Here is a 19,081-nt window from a genome sequence, read left to right as displayed (position 1 = left end):
ATTTCCACACTTCAATTGGGATATCATCAGGTCCTACAGACTTTCCACCCTTGGTTTTCTTTAAAGCCTCCTCAACTTCTTTTTTGCTAAGAAGCGTTTTATTATTATTCACGATATTAAAATCACTAAGGTAGATCGTATTTTCAGAAACGTCATTCAAAAGTTTATCCAAATGTTTATCAAATTAACTCACCTACCAATTTTGAATATCTTTTTTCTAAAAAAGTACTTTTTGATTTTCATCTTTAATACACTAAAGTTAAATCTTTACAGTTAAATCTTTAAATACACTAAAGTTAAATCTTTACTATTCTTTTCTCTTTGTTTGACTAGTTTATACATATATTTTTCACCCTTCTTAGTATCTAATCTATTATAAAGATCACTAAAAGCAGAATTTTTAATGTCAGAGATTGTTCTTTTAGACTCCCTCTGGGTCGTTTGATATTTTTCCCAGTTCTCTAAGCTTTTACATTTAAACCAATTTTTATAACATAACTTCTTATATTTTATCTTTTGTTGCACATTATTATTTTACCACCAACTATTTTTATTTATAAAAAATTTTTCTTTGATTCTCCAAGCACATCTTTTACTACTTGTTTAATAGTGTTTGTTACTTTATCCCACATAACATTTGCTTCTTCAAAAATATCCCAAATTTCGAAAACATGAATTTTACTCATAAAAATAATTTTATTTGTCTTTTAAGTTTCTCTATCTAATTCTATGATGATGAGTCCTAGTATTCTTTATTTTACAACTTTTAATCTTAAAATCTAGAAATAATAAACAATGTTGGGTACTTAAATAGTCACTTGAAATGACCTTACAATCATTACAATCGCGACGATCTCTTTTTCTCATAAGAAAATAATCAATTTGTGTTTTATTAGATACACTCTTATAAGTAATAAGATGCCCATCTCTTTTCTTGAATAAAATATTAGTAATAACAAAATCATACGCTAAAACAAAATCTAAAATAGTTCTACCTTCTTCATTAGTTACTCCAAAACCGTAGCCACCATGAGTATTTGTGAAGTCTTCTACCACTCTACCGATATGTCCATTTAAATCTCCTCCAATAAAAATTATTTCTTCAAGAGGTATCATCTGTATAAAGTCTTATAAGTCATTCCAAAATTTATCTTTAGACCCTGTAAATTTATCTTTCATTCCAAAATTTATCTTTAGACCCTGTATCTAAGCCTACTTGAGGAGCATAAGCACTTATAATATTAAAAATCTTAGTATCAATGATAATCTTAAGAGCTATAATTCTATCTCCAACTCTATTAAAATTTAATATAATCATAGATTTAAAAAAAAATTTGTACGTTTTTTAGAACCGAGTCAACGTTTAACATTAACCCACACAGCATTCTCAGACCGTTTAAATTTAAATACTTATTTAATTTGGTGGAGTAATGCACGCATTCAATTTTGTATATTCGGTTATTTTAGATATTTTTACATGTTATAAGGAAATTTATACAATTTTAAAGCGCGAACTGAAATAAGAATTTCCTTAAAAAATCACATGTAAGACTTGAGTTTATATAAAATTGTCTTATTTGAATGAATACATTGATGCATGCAGATGTTCACTTTATGCTTTTAAAATACGACATTCTATTCAATGGCACATATGTTGCAAATGTGATTACGAGTTCATTAAGATTTTTATTTCATCATTCAAAATGAAATATATATGCTTATTTTGCCCCAATTAATGTATTTAAATAGATCACATAAAGATTCATTTATATTAGACTATAGATTTTCATTTGAACAACTTTAAATTTGATTGAATTTGAAGTCAAAGAGAAATCTAGTAATATTAATTGACAGGTCATCCAATTATTCATAAGCCTTCATTTGTCCTTATGCATTGTTTTATTCTATTGAAAGGACTTGAGCTATAATAAGAATGATTATTTTGACTTTTAATTCACATTTTATATTTATTTTATTTTTAATTTCATATCATTTTAAACTTCAAATAATTCAATTTTAATATTATTTACAAGTTCAAATTCACCCAAAATTTCAACAACCTCCTGAAGCCTTCCCCGTTGTTATTCCTACTTGCTCTAGTCGTGATTGTGTTTTGAGAAGATCGGCGTGAAGGTAGAGAGGAAGGCGAGCAAGTACGTGGGGCTGATTTCGCAAAAACTAGAAGGAATAGGGCTCGACAAAGTGAATCATGTGTGGCGGGCAGACAACTAAGCGATTCAAAGGTATTTGCACGTAATCTTGTCGTCGCTTTCATCGGTAGCCCTAGTCATGACAGTATCAAGCAAACAGAGAGAAGATGGGAATTTAAGAGCCCTTTGTATGTTGTGATCCTATTGTTGCTTTTCCCACATGCTCTAACCATGACTACATTATGAAGATGCACGAGAACTTCGATGAGGCTGCAAGCGAGCGTGTGGAATGGGAAGTTCAGTCTATATCATGCTTCTTTTTTTTAACAAGCATTCACGAAAAGGTTCGAATAAAAAGTGATCACAGAGAAGAGTGTTATCGATATCTTAGTGGGAGCAAGTATTAGGATTTTAATTTATTTAATACTTAGGTTTGTTTTTGCGATTAATACTAGACTTCTATTAAAAATAAACATTTAATGAGTGCATTTTCTGCATTTTATAATACATGTCAAACCACCCAAGCCTACCATCAACTAATTTAACATTCTGATTTCACTATGGCCAAGTTAGCAATCAAAGATTTTTTTTGAAATCCAAACACTTGAATCTATATAACATAAACAAACAAAATGCATTGTTAGAATATTTATCTTTAAGCCTTCATGATACCCACTTATCATATAAAACAAATTAAAGCACTTCACAAATTTAATCACCTAGTATTAACTCTAAAAATTATATACTCATCCAAATCTTATTCTTTTGAATGATAAATCCAATATAATACCTATTTCACTAAATAATTGTTTTATCTTTTAATAATATTTACTAAAAGCAACTTCCATTACACTGATTCTAAGCCCTTTTATTTGGAAAAAAATAAAAAAATGGCATTAATTTAACTTTCCACTTTTGTTAGATATTTAACTAGTTAGAACATACATCTATAGAAAACAAACATTAAGTTCCTTATTTCTAATATCCTTCATAATTAAGAACTCTTTGATCACCTTAAAATGCTTCTAATATTAATTAGTATTCCATCATGCACATCTTTTACAACTTCAAAATAGGTCACCTTAAAATGCTTCTAATATTAATTAGTGTTCCATCCTGCACATATTTTGCAACTTCAAAATACTCGTAACATATCTTTCATTATTAATGCTTATTAAATCAATTCTTATAACTAAATCCCAAAAAGATATTCAGACAATTCGTGTGTAATTAATTTAGCAACAAAGTAATGCATGTCATTTTATTTCCACGATTTACAACATGGATTCAAAATGATCCTGCATGTAGAATTTGCGGTACAAAATTGGTCACATTTTGCTCTGCTCGACTAAACAAAATTGATCACAATTTAGTCCCTACAAGTCCATTTTGAATCATTTTGTAAAGTCAAAGAACTAATTATATGTGATGATAATTGGCTACATAAAAATAGCTAGGATATTATTTTGGAATTAAGCCCCAATTCTCACGATGATTAATCATGTGTCTAAAGATCAATATAAATTATTATTATTATATCTACATTATCATGTGCAAAATATTTAAAATAGGAATATACATTGGTTTTAAGTTTCTTATCATTAAAAATATCCTTCCTTATTGTATTTTTCAATATTTTTTCCTTTTTATTACCTATATATTGGCACATATGCTCATAATATGAAGACAATTCAATAAAACTATAACGCTTTTCAATTATTTCCCTTCTAATATAGTGTTAGATCCATGACCTAGAATCCTCCAAATCTGCCCTAAAAACCTACTCATCAGCATTCCTCAATCTTCCAATCTCCATTAACCTGCTCTCAGACCTATGACTATAACTTATCCATGGTTGATTCTTTTCCCACCATGTTCTACCCTCCATCTCCCATGTGTTCCTTTCTATAACTCCATTTCTTCAATGATGCAATCATCACCAACCTACTTTGAACATCTTTATTGCATCAGCCTGAAGCAATAACAACTTTGTAAATGCACTCTATCAATGTTATTAGTTGAAGCTCTACCTCGAAACCCCATCAATGCTTCTTATTGCTAACTCTATTGAATGATCATATTAGTTAACAGGGAATTTATAATCAACTATTTGTGTCCTATTCACAGCACTGGATCAATCATGCTCCTCCTATGACAATAAAAACCTAGGCAACAATATCATCAACTAGATGTCAGATCTCCATATTTCCAAAACTTAATTTGACATCTTCTATCGCACATTGAGTTTGTTATGAAGCGTTATCATATCTCACTTACCATATATGCTAAATATTTATATTAACAAAATAACTATGTATAATTTTATGCCGTGTTATTTAAGAAAATTTTCCTTTATTTTGATTTTCTTTTGCCAATATATAAACACAAATTTTAGTACTAAAAAGATTTTTTTGTAAGGTTCTGTACATTACAATTCACTCCCTTCTAATAAATGATAAAGAAAAGCTATTACTCTGCTTTATGTGAGATATATAATTTAACCAACACTTCATAAAGAAGTTGGGGAGGTTGTTGCACATGAAGCCCCCTCATCCAATTACTCCAATTTAGCGGGTAAATTTTCCAATGCTGAAAATATAAAGTGATAGAAGAAGATCGAAAGGTTTTATAAGGATGACCGGCGACCTCGAATCACAAGCACATACTGGACTTATCTCATTTATTTTCAATTAGCTTTATTAATCATCCATTAACTTCTGTTGAGTACAACAGAAGTTAACGTTTTCATACAACTACAAGACAAGTTGAAAAATGATCACAGGGTGATCAAGGATATGTAACCATCACATTACGGAACCATTAAACCTTTTAAATATACAGAGACAACATAACTAAACTCTTAAGTTCTAAATTGCACCAACAATCCAGTGTTATTTGAAAACATTTTTTCCCTTCAATAGAATAATCTTTGCATCCCACACATGAAATATTTCTATAAGCTCACTGTCAAAGCTTAATCTCATAAAACTTTATTAAACATAAGCATATAATGACTCACATTTCACATCCAAAATATACTTCTAGCATCCTCACATGCCTTCCACTCTTTGAAAACTCGTTGCATGTATTTCTCTGAATGCGTTCATGATCAACTCTTCATATCCCATTCCACGCCCAGACATTTCATGCTATATTGACTTTCATGCATTACTGCGCCAAAGTTTTAGTCGTCAAGTACCCTTTCTAAATCTTGTTAGCACCCATCTTCTCTTAAATGAAAATTTTGAAACCATTTTGGTGAGGATATATGCAACTTGATCTTAGGAATTGACATAAAAAATGTTTCAGTTTTCTCTTCTTCCACATGCTCAGAAGTAAAAAAAAGACTAGATTTCATTTTGTATCCACTTTTCAAAAGCAACAAGATTAAAAACCATAGAAATGTAGGTTTTGTATTCATCGCTATAAAGCTTTAAAGGTTCAAGTTTAGACATGTCTATGACGAACTCATGAAGCAATTACATGCTACAATGATACGTAGCATATTCAGCTTGCTAGTAGACATTGTAACACTTGTTTGTGTGAATATCATATCATATAGTTATATCAACTATACAAAATTTGCTCTTTCGATCATTCAAATATCCTCCCCGGTAACTATAAAGTTACAAAGTTGAAAAATTTTAAAGAAGAATATAGTAATCCAAAAGAAATATGATCTCAAATGTAGGAAAGAAGCAAACTCTAATAAAAATGTTCAGCCTAGAGCATTTTTTCAGGAAATCCTTAGCGTATAGGGAATCCACTAGATGGGCTCAAAAAATTCCCGTGCAATTCTTGTATGATGGTTTCCGTTGAGTCAATTTTCAGAAGGTAGATTGGATTTTAGATAAAACATTCCCTGGAGAATTCACCAAAATTATACTATGACTTTATTATATGATTCCAGGTTTCGTATAGACGGAAGCATATGTGGTTAAATATCCCTTCCAAAGACAACAAAATTTTCAATTAAACTAATCAACAGTTTTGAATTTATATTGAGGAAGTTTACCACCTTAACTTAGCAAATAATCAATAGAATGATGATAAATCCAATAAATGGTTATGTCATCCTTGGTTATAATGGACCATGGTTTATTGATTCGGCATGGATGGTCGATCCAACTTGAATAAAGAATCTTTGTCAGCAACACAAGGACTTAATAGACATGGGTTAAGTGCTTCTAAAAAGAAAATTTTAAGTTAACCTTAGCTAATAGAGGAGTTCTAGTCACATCAATTGCATATAAATGTTTACCGCTTAGGAGATTTGGGCCATTGGGGAAGATGATAGAATTTAAATGAGTCATTTTTTAAGTGAAGCACTAGGTCTAAGGGCCCTAGTTATAACCATTTTTATCATATTATTGGATGGCAAAGCCATCTGATCAGAAGTGTAAAGACGGTTCTAGCTAGGGCATCAATATGAGGATAAGGGACATTGAAAAAATACATAAAGTAGGCATCAAAGAATAAAAAGGCATTAACGGCACCCTAAAAATGTAGAATAAACATGATTTGATAAAATCTATGAGTAATTGGTTCTCAGTTTAATGATTATGTTAATTTGTTTGATTAGACCAAGATTACAAAGTAAAATCATTCTTCATTCACTATTTAGTTCAAGTTCATTACTTGGATATTGCCAAAAACATCAATCTCATTAGCATTAATCCTTATTGGGATGAGAGTCAAACTTATTTAGTGAGACTTACAACTCTACCCTATATGTAAAGTGTAAGCTCGAGAGTGTACATAGCTTAATGCTTAATGGATTTGAGTTTACTTTGAAAAAGAGAATATGTACTTTTAAATAATTGCAAGTTTTTCAAAATATGTGCATATTTTTCAAAGCAATTTGAGTTTATTTTATGTTACTCCAAATAATATTATAAAAATTTAAATTCAAACATCTATCTCATTTGTCAAAGCACATGCGAACATATAAATTTTAGCAATTTGTTGAATTTTGGAAGACATGCATGTCTTTTAGGGCTCTTGCACACTTTTCAATGTGTTTGTGTGATGCATTTGCATTTCTCTAGCATAATGTACTTGCATACTTTTTGGCTCATTTACAGGATGCACTTGCACACTTTTGGAGCATTTACACAATTATCAATACATCTAAGCAATGCATTCACATGTTTTTTTAAGATACTTGCCCGAATTTCAAATGATTATATCTAAGTTTACGATTGCCTCATAAAACTCATGGGAGACTTGAAATTTTCTAAATTTTATAGTTTACATGAATGGTTCATGGCATTTTTCACTGTTATTCCCTAATTGAATCATTATGCTATGTCTATCACCTTCAGCTTATTTTAAAAAAAATAAGTCTAATACATTCACAACTTCTGTGAAGTGAAAAGACCAAATGAAGAATGAATTTAGATAAATAGTTGAGCGCGTGTGATCAAATAATGGCAAAGACTGTCTTCACATTATTCAAAAACAAATTGCAAAGTTCACAAGATTTATATTGACAAAATGATCTTGAAAACTCCCGCTCATAATGAAGTGGCTGAGAAGGTTATAAAATTAAATAAACGTGCAAGGAGAATGAAACTACATTCAAGTCTTCCTATGGCCTTTTGGCGGATGCAGCAAACATAGCTTCATACCCAATTTACCAAGAATTACCAGTTATACTCAATTTTAGAATTTCTAAAGAAGCTCAAATAATCGAGTTATTTGTCACATATAAGGTTTTAAGCTATCTATCATATATGTATGTTGATCAAGCATGACCTAAAATCCAAGAATTACTACTTCTATGTATGATAAAGATGAGATCGACTGAAAATTTTGTGATGATGATGATACAAGATTTATTAAGTCTAAAAATGCTACATTGAATCTGTATCATACAAAGGCAGTTCAAGCACGACTATAAAAGATACCTCCACTCTAAAGCATATTGAATTAAAAGAGTTGTTTGGAGCAGAATAAAAATAGGAAGCACTTTAGAAAACTTAGGAGCAATTTCATCCTTAGCACACACACAAGTCAAAAGTTCAAACTAACCATTACTCTGCTTTCTATTACACATTGCTCGCAGATACAAGAGAGCTAAGTACTAAAATAAATCATAAAGGTAAATAATTCCATCAAGCAAAAGCTTGCAATAAAAACGAAGTGATGGAATCTCTAATAAGAATAGCATTAAGCACCGATCAAGCATTCCAAACACAAAAATGTGTGACAAAACAATTGGACGTGTAAAGTGAAGGACAAACATTAAGAATTGACAATCGGGAAGGACAAAAATCAGGCAGCTACATTAGGACTTTTCTATAATTAAGAGCTTCCTTATTTAAATTATTTCCAATATCTTTATTATGATTTATTTCTCTTTTAACTGAATATTTAGATTAGGAATATGTATAATTAAGTTACCTAAAATAAATTATACAAAATATTTTATACCTAAAATAGATTGTAAGATTATTATTTAATGGAATAAAAGTAAATGGAAAAGGCATCGAATCTATTCAGTATTCAACCTATTTGCTCAAAATATTGATATGGTATCAGAGCCACAGTCCAATATTTAGGTTTTGGCTTCTTCTTCTTCTTGTTCTCTGCTCTTCTCGTGAAAAACAAGGTAGAAAAGAAGAAGTATGTCTTGAAGAATATCAGAAGAAGTATGTCTTGAAGAAAGAATATCAGACTTGATCGACAGACAGATAGATGTCGCGAGTTTGCTCACCAAGAGATGAAACTTATTCTGAAGTACAAAATACATTCATTGTGGAATACAAGGATTCTTGTGTTGAAAAGGACTGTTATGTTTGTATTATTATTCGTCTGATTCTAATCTTCTTCGCTAGCCATAGCTGCTTCTGTGGCATTTTCGACTGCTTCTTACACTTCGCTTCGTCTGCTTCAGCTTCGGCTTCAGCACTCCTTCCTATATCAATGGCTTCGGCTTCGGCAAACTAAAGATCTTAGGTTTCGACACTCACGGTTTCGACACTCTCGGCCTCGGCACTCTCAGGCTTCGGCACTCTCAGGCTCGGCACTCTCAGGTTTCAACATTCTCGGTTTCGGCACTTTAGGCTTAGGCAGTCACGGCTTGAGGATTGTTGGCCCCAATATTGTTATCAATTTCTTGTTGACAAATTTATGCTTCTTGATCAGTCAACATCAATTTGATGGAGGATGACAATCAGGAACACAAAAATCAGGCAGTTTCTATAATTAGGAGCTTCCTTATTTAAATTATTTCCAATATCTTTATTATGATTTATTCTCTTTTAGCTGAATATTTAGATTAGAAATACGTATTATTAAGTTACCAAAAATAGATTATACAGAATATTTTGTACCTAAAATAGATTGTAAGATTATTGATTAATGAAATGAAAGCAAATGGAAAAGGCATCGAGCCTATTCAGTATTCAACGATTTTTCTCAAAACTTTGACAAGAATCAAAAGGAACAAAGTAAGGCTTATTGTAAAGGGTGTCTAATAAAAAGAAGGTAAAAACTTTAAAAAAAAAACCTCTTCTTAATGGAATCATTGATTAGTCATCTAGTGTTGAGCTTTATAGCTTCATAAAATAAATACCTTGAACAATTTTTTTACAAATATCCTAGTCGTGAATAAAGAAAGGAAAAGGCTACTTCAAACTTGCATGACAAATTTCAGCTGATATAGGGCCCGTTTCGGGCAGCTTATTAGAGTACAGCAGCGTTTTGAAAATGTCGCTGCCCTGTTTAGTAAGCACGTTCTGATAGCTTATTCCCGCCGCACTGCGTCCGCGTCGGATAAATCCTTATGTTGGTTCGACGCAGGCAGAACCCCGCGTTGCCCTAGGAATTCCGGAGGTCCCCTGATCTCCCTCGCTAGATTCCTTTTTGGTTCATCACCCTGGAGGAGATCGAACCTTCTTCCTTTCCGATTTTCTTTCCTGATCATCAGGTATCCTTTCGATTTCCCTAGCTGCAATCCTTGGAAAGCTTCTTTTTCTCTGATGTTTTTTCTGGGAAGTGTAGATGCAAGCAATGAAAAAAAAAAATTTTCTCCTATGAAATATGAGTACATTATGGGTTTTTAGGTATAGCCCAGTTAAGATCTGTGGCATGAGTTGTTTTCTGCATCTTCATTTTTTTCTGGTTTTTGGGTTTAGGCCAGTTGAGATCTGGTTCATTTTCTTTGGTCTGATGTTACAGCATCTTCATTTTTGCGTAGATGTTTTCATCTTTCATATGAGACTTATGAAACGTGAGATCTGTTTCATCTTCATATTTGCATGGGTTTTTGGGTAAATTTCTCATTGTATGAAAATTATGAGATTCTCAGTAGTTAGCTTGAGGGCAATCCTAGCCTATGACAACAAAAATGATTTGGCTACAAAAAAATTATCAAGGCAATTCCCTATAGTTTTATACTTGTTGGAATATATGTTATTTGGGTTTTCACCACTGATATGGATGAGGCTCTGTTTGTGTGATGAGAGGTATTGGCTCCGGTTTTAAGCAAATTGGTCAATGTATTACTGTTTACCTGCAGTTTCTGTGATGGAGAATTTGCAGGAATTTCTGTGATGGAAACTACAGCAGTTTCTGTGATGGAGAATTTGCAGTTTGATTAGTTGTTCCTTTTGATTGGCAACATCTTGATTTGGTTTCATTCATCTTGCTTGGCTTCGTTCAAATAAGCAAATAAGCAAATGTTGAAGCAAATGTTGATTTGGTTATAAATTGAAGATTATGGCTTGGTTCATGAAAATGCATCTCAAATCATTACGAAATTATTTTTTCTCCTATGGTAGCATACTAGCGTGTAATTCTAATGTTTCAAACCTATATCTACCTTGTCATTGAGAGGATTTCATACTCTTATCTTTCTTCATACTCTTATCTTTCTTTTATGTTAAGAATGGCAATGGTTATAGCATTGGGGAGTTAAGTACAAACAAAATGACAATGTTTGCTTGGTCTTTCCGATTCAGGGATCTGCTAATGCTAGCTTGGTCTTTTCAATACAGGGATCCGAATTTACTGGTTGTACTTGCTTTTAGTTTATTGTTCATATGCATATGCGAGGCTTTGTTTTTAATATTAGACTTTTAAATGGCATTTATACAGCTTACAAATGAAGCATTTTTCACAATTTTCAAGCTATCAAAATGGGTAACGAAAGAGAAAAACTGACATTCAGTTTTTAGCATACATGAAAAGGGAGGTGAAAATACACATATTTATGTAATATTTGAGGAGGTGGAAGTTGGTCAACATCGATATGTTTTCATGATACAAATTATGTATATATATATTGTCAAAGAATATTTATTGAATGTAACTTGCGAATGTAACTTGCAAGTAATGTAACTTGCAAGTTAAGAAAATGCATTGCAAATGTGCTTCCCTTGTATATATATGTTACATCATTCTACTTGAATGATGTCTTCTATTTTTATTTGTTAGTTAGGGAACTTTTATTATCACCAAAGGTAAAAAAGAAGGAAGAATTGCATATTGTAGTGTTCTCTTTTAAGATTTATACTTATGTAACATTACACAATTGCATAATAAAACATGTTTGATGTCTTACTGTGGATGTAGGTCTTTTGACCGAATCACATAATTCTTTTGTGTCCTGATATTTTTTTTTTCTTAAGCAAACACCTACTCTGTTGTTTGTATTGGTGGTCAATCCTTTGAAAGTTGTGTCAATGTGATTATTTGGAGATTGTTGTTGTTGTTGTTGGCTTGTGTTGCTGTTGTATTGAGATTCATAATTACGAGCTTCGTACTTGTGCTATTGCAATTATTTCTTCAACTATTTTCTTATGCATGTTGAATTACAATATGAATTTTTTTATGCAATATGCAGTTCTTCATATAGTTTCACCATGGTTAAGACAAGTGAAAGTGGTCCGTCAACGATGTAGGAAAAGGAAGTTACAAATATTTTCTGCAACATCTGCATCACCGAGATTGAGATCGGGAATAGGTCAACCACTTATTTCAATAAGGAAGGTTGGCAGAACATAGTTAAAAGGTTTAAAGAACTAACTAGAAGGAAATATGACAGACTGAAGTTTAAAAATAAATTGGATCAATTGAAGAAGTGAAAAATTTGCAAGAAGCTGAAACATGGATCCACGAGCTTAGACAAGGATCTCATTAAAAGGACAATTGATGCTTCAGATGAATGGTGGACCGAGAAATTAGAGATAAAATTGACATTATCATTTTGTTTATTACAACTATTTGTGATTTACCAATTATCCCCCTAAACCCCATTCTCAATGTAATGTTACAAGCAATACTGATAGCAAAAAAATACAAACAGAGCAGAATCGAACCAGATCTTGAGGACAAACTTGACATAATGTTTAAGGGGGTTGTGGTGACGGGAAAGTATGCATTCAGCCCCAGTGAAACAGAGTTTGCAGGTATACCAAATGACTTCCCGCCAGAGCCGGTGACAGCTGATGAAGAAATACATAGTGTTAACCAAAGGGAGTTGGGGGAGTTAAGCTCGCAGTCGAAGAGGCCTAGGCTAGGAAGAAGGAAGAAAGAGAAGGAGATTTTTGTTACAACTTCATTTGACCGATTCATAGATGTTTTTGGAGCTCCGCCGCCTGCCCTACTTCCTGACAGCATTATCTACGATTGTCTTCGAACTTACAACTATCCCTGAATTAGTTGCGGATAGATGTTTTCATGCATTGTGTTTGAAAAAGTTAGAGGATGCAACACGTAGGCAAATATTCATGGCGATGAAACCAGAGCTACGCATCGAGTATTTGCGTGTTCTTGTGGATAAATGAGTTTTTCTATGTTTTCTTTTGTTGTATAATGAACTCTTTCAAATTATGTACTCATTGATTATTTGGAGTTACGTTTTTTTTTTTAAACTGTACTTCTACATGATTCCTGAATGCCTTAGTATAGCTCTATACAGTTGTTTTGTAACTGGCTGAGTGTTCTCCGTATTTATTTCTCGTTAGCTCTATTTGTTAGAAATTGTTGAACTAACCGACATCTTTCTTCCTTTAGGATGATCCGCAACATGAACGTCATAAGAGAATGACATGGGCTGCAGCTATTGTCATATTACTGTTGGAGTATTACCGATCAAGCAGCGTTCTTATACCATGTATGACCTCCAGCTTTGTTGGGGATAAATGGGTAGGTGAGATACTTTCTGAACATATAATTAGGTTCAACAACATATTTCGAATGACTGTACCGATATTTATGGATCTCCTGTAAGAGTTATCTCTGAATCACGGACTCCAAGTTTCTTCGAGAACGACGAGAAGGGAGGTATTGGCTATAACGTTATATATTATGTCATATAATGAATCAATTAGAGATGCTATGAAGATATTCCAGCATTCATCGGAGACAATAAGTAGTTATTTCTCCAAAGACATACAGACACTTATTAGCTTAGCCTCTAAAATCGTGAGGCCAGGGGATCCATCATTTGCTAATATTCCAGAAAAAATCGCAATAGATCCTGTTACATGTCTTACTTCAAGGTAACTATTCTTTTCTTTACCTCCAAATAAAAATATAAATATTTTCTAACCCTGTAAAACAGAACTGTATAGGTGCAATTGAAGATACTCACATTAATGCCCGACTACCCAGCCAAGACAAGGTGGCTTACATTGGTCGAAATGGTTCGCCTACTCAAAATAGCATGGTGGTATGTGACTTCAATATGTGTTTTACATATGTTATGGTGAGCTGGGAAGGGAGTGCACATGACAGTAGGATTTTCTCCTATGCTACCAGGAACCATCTGACGACGTCCTTCACGTTCAGATACGGACTTCAGTATGGCAGATAATGATGAGTTGAATTTCTATGAAGAACCATCAGAATTTTTGACCCAGCCTTCAGTTCCTGAGGTTGAGAATGACTGTAATGAATTTGAAGTTAATGACGCGGAGGGTGTGGCTGAGATTGCTGCTCTGAGGGAGTCTATAGCAGATGTTATCTATGACATCTGAAATGTCATTTTGATGTATACATTTTGTTTGTGCATTATAGATTCATTTTGATGTGTACATTTTTTTCTCTTTTAAGGTCTGACATTCGACTTTTTTTGTTTTTTTTTTTTGCAGTTATACTAATATGACTTCTAGGATTTCAAAGACAGATAGAGTTGTTTTGTGTTATTGTGGAGTATCAGCTCCGTTACTCACGTTGCGTCAGCCTCATAGTTATGGGATATAGTTCTACGGATGTCGCAAGGATGTTTCAGTTCGTTGTGGTTTTTTCCGATGGGCCGACCGTCTCACATGTTACACTGCCAGCAATGATGGAAATCCGATGTTTTCCCAGGTTGATAGTGCAGCTGAAGACAGACGTAGTCAGAGTTTGAAATTGAATATTTTAATATTTCTCAGTGTAGTTGTATTTGTATTTATCTTGTTTTTATTTTTTTGGTACTCATGAGAGTATGAGAACTGTATGTCATCTTTTGGATCCGATCTGTGATGATTTTATGTTTCTGTAGTTTCTATTTTTGTGATACCAATAAGTTATTTTGAATAAGTTGCACTAAACAATTTTAATAGATAGGGGCAGAAATGTCATTTATACAGTCATAACTACCAATAAGTTATTTTGAATAATATGCTAAAACAGCAAGTCAGCTTATTCTGATAATCTGCAGATTATCAGATTATCAGAATAATCTGCTTATCAGCAGATTATAAATAATCAACAGCTGCCTCAAACAGACCAATAATCTCAACAAGAAACAAGTTTAGCAGTTCAATCAAGACATCAAGACATCAAGACTAACTTCGATAAACACCACCAAATAACTAAGCACAATTAATCATAAAATTACAGAAAAATTTGCACCCATGCTTCTACAAATATCCTAGTCAATCCAATCAAAAATAAGAAACCCCAATCGTAATAATGAAGCCATACTTAAATCCAAGGATAAATAAAAAAATAAAAACCCTCCCGGCATAAAACCTATTCGTGCAATAATCCCAGCCAAAAATCAAAAGACAACAATCAATTAGCATTCCCAATTCCTAACTCCACTCTGCGTCCCCTCCCCAATCAATCCTCTTTAAGTACAACCTTCGTACAAAATTTCAGCTCCTACCATTTCACTGTCCAGCATTTTCTTTCTTCCCGGTCCTTCACTATCACACATCTTCCACCCCTCCTCCTACCCATCACAGCTTATGATGCCTTCCTCAACGATGTCCCCTACCATACAAATCATTGCATAACAAAAGATACTGAATAAAATACAAAAAGAAGAAATAGACGCAAGATGCCAGAAATCATACCGAGAAAACAACGATTTGATCATTGCTGAAGGAATCAACACAGGGCCATAATAAAGCAATAGAATCAATCCCTCTACTTCTCCTACAGCCTACAAATCTCTCTCATCCCTGACTTGCTACAGAGTACTGAAGGGAGTGCAGGACTGAAGATGTGAGAACCATCTAAGCTAACTGGAGGAGAAAGGAGAAATCGAGCCGCACACCGCAGAAATCGAGCCGTCCATTCCCTGTCCTTTCTTTTCCGCTCCATTTGATGTAAGGTACCGTACTTACAATTTTTCTAGTTCCACCACCGTCGACCAGCATCGAAAGGTTGCCACGTGGCTATTTCATGGGTGCCCGACGGGTGCGCGGTTATCTACACATTTTATTTAAGCGTGAACTACTATTAATTAATATTATATTTTGTAATAATACTAATTAAATATCATCTTAAAATAAATCATTAGCCCACTATTTTAAATATATTAATTTTATAATCCTTAAACAGGCTGAGTTCAAATATTTGTATTTATAATTTTTTAATAAATTAATATTTATATTACTCTCTTGGTGAATGAATTTTACTTGAAATTAAAATTAGAATTCTAGACTGGAAATCTTTGCTATTTAATATAACTTAAACTGAAAGTAATCACTTCGTTGAATATGAGTAAAATTTCACTAAATCCACCGGACCTTAAAGTAAGTGTAAATTGTATTCATAAACCTAAGTGCGACATCGATTTAAGGAATGCAATGTTGAAAAATTAAACTATTTTAAGTAAATTTATTTATTTATGCTGTAAAAATTACATTTGACCATCAATTCTTGTCGGTCATATCTAGGGATGTCAACAAAGCTCGTTGTTCACGAATAGGTTGTGTTCGGCTCATTAAGTAGCTTGTGTTCGTCTCCTTCATTAAGTAAACGAGTCGAACACGAAGAAGTTTTTAAAGCTCGTATTATAAATAGTCAGAGTAAACGAGCCGAATATGAACAAGTTTTTAAAGCTCGAATTATAAACAACTCTTTGTTTGCTCGTGTTTGGCTTGTTTTAACTCGAAATAAAAAAGTTATATAATTGTTTATATAATATCATATATTATATATATAATTATTTATGAAATTATATATTACATATATTATTTATATAATAATATATTATATATATTTATATCTAAGTTTAAAGCATTATTATTCGTGTGGTAATGTGGTTATGAGTTTTGTTTTGCATACATTTGGTCTAGGTTCGAATCCAGCACTCTACATGTATTGTTTCAGTTTAGTTTTAACGAGTCAATTTTGAGCCAAACACGAGTCGAACATGAACATACTGTTCACGAGCCGATTTTGAACACAAGAAATTTCGAACGAGCCGAACACGAGCCAAGCTTGCCCTAGTCATATCAGATAATTATGTCAAGGGTATTTTAGAGTATAAAGTAGATGACATAAAATGACAAAGGGAAGAATGCAAGATTAAATATCACTATGAAATAAACAAAAAAAATAGTAGTTTGCCGTTTTAGTTGATTGCTCTTATTTTAAAAATAAATGTGCTACAAATTTTGGCATTTTTAGAGGATTAATACTTTAAATTATTTGATAATATAATTAATTTTTAAATTAAATTATCTGACAAAATAATTAAGTTGTTAACCATTCATGAATATATCCCGGAAAAAACAATGAAATGAGATCACAAAAAATATATTAATATTTACAAAACTACATTAATTCTTCGGGAAAAAAAAATTAATAACAGCAAATCAAATATTTATTAGATATTGATAAATATAAGAATTGTTACATGCTGGAAAATTTACTAGTGATTATTCAACATCTTTGTGTTACATAAACATAAGTATGAAGATTTTTATGTGAAAAAGGTCAACAAAAACAATAATAAGTCTTTATCCCACAAAGTAGGGTCGACTATATTAATCTTTTTTCTCCATTGTGGCATATTGAGTGTCGTAGTTTCATTAAACCAAGAAAGGAAAGAACACACCGTGCCTAGCCTAATCAAAGTAGTCTATTACAATTGTATAAGTAAAAAGATACAAAGATGTACTTTTTCTTACAACTGGGAGAGTGGGGTTATAGTTTTACATCATATACAATACTTGTCTATTTACAATGTATAGAAAACTTCAGGAATCCAGAAAGAATTGTCGTATTCTAAATACCGCGATCATAAGTAGTGTTTTTCGAAAGCTATCGCCCAATATTTATTATGGCATTATATGTTACAGTGTATTTCAAATATGGTATTACCAAGCAGAGGTTGCTCGCTGCGGCGAGTAGGAGCAGTCGACGGTGGTCGATGACAAGTGAGAAGAAGTAATCGACTGTAATCAGTGACTACAAAGGTCGAAAGTTATCGTTTGGGTCTTCCACATGGTGTTGCACTTTACTACCATATTTGGGTTAAGTCGTTAGCAGTAGGGAGTTGTTGCCAAGGGTGGGCATGGGCGGTCAACGGTGGTTGAAGGCAACTAATGGGCAGTGATTTATTATGGTTTGCGGCTACGGAAATCGGAAGTTATCGTTGAGTCATTAGTCCAAAATAATATTGGAAATCTACTCCTCATTCCCTCTCAAGTGAAAATGGTTTATTTATAGCCTCTTAAGGATGGGTCATTTTGGTCATTTGGTGAATAACTTTCTCAACCACCTCATCAAATAATTCATATTAATCTACCTTAATCATAATAGTTTTCTTAATAATTAGAGGGTTTTAATGATCTCATAATAAAAAGAAATTAAGACTGTTGGATTCCTCTCGTCGAAATGCTCGATTTAAATATAAATATGACAAATTTGCATTTCATTTGATTATTCAATTGTAAATAAAAAACCTCCAAGAGCTCATTAATAGCTTGATATGGGCTTGATTATAGTCGGATCAAACCAATTTCGGTATCATCGAGTTTATCTTATTGAGATGGTTTATTTGAGTACCAACTTATTGAAATTGAGGCCATAAATGATCTTGACATTTAATATATAATCTTTCTTGCTCAAAAATATCTTGAAGTTTGTGCTAGATGATAAAAATTTATTAATGATCATCAAGCGTAAATAAAATTATAAGAGAGTCGGGAAGAGCATGTGAAACCATGGGAGACTAGACTATTATATATTTTCAAGGATATGTAATAGAGTTGCTTCATGTCCTAATATAAAATTTATCAATATGTAATATCTTGAAAGATTAGGCATTAAAAATAAGGCTTATTTAATCAAATCATTATTTTTAAATTTAAGATATTGAATAAAATTCAAGGAATTATAATTCTAAGCACAAAATTATTTTAAAAACTTCAAAAGTTGTTCAATTGACATGAAGCATACAATGAAAATTATGAATTTCAAGAGTCAATCCATTTTTAACAGTGATTGTTAAATAATCTCTCTATAACCTCTCTCTCTCTCTCTCTCTCTCCAGCTCATAGTAAAATCACAAATACTTCATATATTTATATTTTTTTTATTTTAATATGACACCAAAAACCGAAAGGGCTAGGCACTAATCTCGCTGCAAGTTGGCTAAAAAAATTGTTGTTAAAAAAGAAGATAAATGGGCACTCATTTCAGTATCTTTGTACCAAATTAAAGACTTTAATAGTAGAAACATAATGAAACTAAAA

The 19,081-nt window shown here is 32.4% G+C and overlaps 1 protein-coding gene across 3 annotated transcripts in view; it reads right to left on the bottom strand.

Annotated features, from left to right (window-relative positions):
- The window catches only part of LOC110030510 (BTB/POZ domain-containing protein At3g05675-like), a 28,655-nt gene extending 12,996 nt beyond the window's left edge, over window positions 1–15,659 (bottom strand). For 2 of the 3 annotated variants that reach the window (XR_002294659.1, XM_020733251.1), the window contains exon 1: window positions 15,446–15,659. The gene's annotated coding sequence lies outside the window, so the exon portion shown is untranslated. The remainder of the gene's footprint in view (window positions 1–15,445) is intronic. The other variant, XM_020733252.1, reaches the window with a different exon arrangement.
- Between the last annotated feature and the right edge of the window lie 3,422 nt (window positions 15,660–19,081).

This window comes from Phalaenopsis equestris, unplaced genomic scaffold (assembly GCF_001263595.1).
Source record: "Phalaenopsis equestris unplaced genomic scaffold, ASM126359v1 Scaffold000731, whole genome shotgun sequence".
Taxonomy (NCBI): domain Eukaryota; kingdom Viridiplantae; phylum Streptophyta; class Magnoliopsida; order Asparagales; family Orchidaceae; genus Phalaenopsis; species Phalaenopsis equestris.
Note: the sequence above shows the minus strand (reverse complement) of the source record. Positions and strands in the feature narration are given on the sequence as shown.